Below are 1,262 nucleotides of genomic sequence, written 5' to 3'. Positions count from 1 at the left end.
ACCGAAAACTTTCCTTCTCTAAAATTGTCTCCTTTCACCTCCTTTCCTGCTCTCTAGCAATGTTCTATTGTCTGCGTTCGTTTCCACTTTCTGCCCCCACCCCCTCACCTACTTTGCCCCCTCCCCTTGGTTACTGACTCTTTCTGCAGCCTTTCTACTGCTACTCCTTGGCTCCTCCTAACTGCTGTCTTTCTGCCACACCCCTGATCTTCTGGTAGGAAAGATCTACACCTAGCCTTCTTGGACAATGGCGAAAAATCTCGGAGGGTCCGTGTGCAAGTTGCGCACGTTTAAGATCCCTTGGTGGTCTAAAATCGATAAGAGTAGTCTTCGGCCGCCACCCGGGCAAAATTCAAAATTTCCTACCAACTGAAAATATTAGGCGTGTCCCGCGCGCTCATATAACCTTATGCAGTTGCGAGCGCCGTAAAAACACTTACCAAAACAAAACAACAGAGACTGATAAAGGGGGAGGGAAAACAGAGATAGAGAAAGAGAAAGAGAGAGGGAGGGAGAGACAGAGAGAGAGGTGGGGGGGACACAAAACTTTTACACACACATACACTACACACACATACACACTCACACGCACACACACGTACGTACACACACACATACACACACACACACACACACACACACACACACACACATATATACACACGTACACGCACACACAGATACCCACTCCAATAGAGCGGGTTTCCTTATGCCTCGCACCCTCCCTACAACATCACCACATAAAAAAATGTCATATTCATTTTTCGTGAAAAGACTAAATGGAAGGGGGTAAGTTTGGGGGTCATCATCATCATCATCATCATCATCATTAATACTAATGTAATAATCATAAGCATAATCCTTTACCTGTAATTGTAGCAAGTTTTTTGTAACTTACTGATACAATTTAGACCATAATTTGCGAGGCAGCCTACTTCGGCCCTGCTTATGCGTGACAACCTATGATAAGAGGGATACACCATTCCAACACAGATGGAGAGATTTGATAAAAATACAACTCATCCCCCACACACACACCCCCATACCATACACACATACACACATACACACAGACACATTCAGAACCTGACATCGTCTTCAGCATCATCAGCATTTTCAAATTTCTTCCAGTTTTATTGTCCATCCACTTATGCTTCATTCCCACATCCCCCCCACCCTACCCCCCTAACCTCATTCTTCATCCCTTCACTACGCTTAACCCCACTCTTAACCACTCCCCACCCCAACTCATCAGTCCCCAC

General features: G+C 45.4%; 1 protein-coding gene across 1 annotated transcript in view; it reads right to left on the bottom strand.

The window, feature by feature from the left end:
• The window catches only part of LOC101847630, a gene marked incomplete in the record, with an annotated part of 42,602 nt that overhangs the window by 10,515 nt on the left and 30,825 nt on the right, over positions 1–1,262 (bottom strand).

Source organism: Aplysia californica, unplaced genomic scaffold (assembly GCF_000002075.1).
Source record: "Aplysia californica isolate F4 #8 unplaced genomic scaffold, AplCal3.0 scaffold01401, whole genome shotgun sequence".
Lineage (NCBI taxonomy): Eukaryota > Metazoa > Mollusca > Gastropoda > Aplysiida > Aplysiidae > Aplysia > Aplysia californica.
Note: the sequence above shows the minus strand (reverse complement) of the source record. Positions and strands in the feature narration are given on the sequence as shown.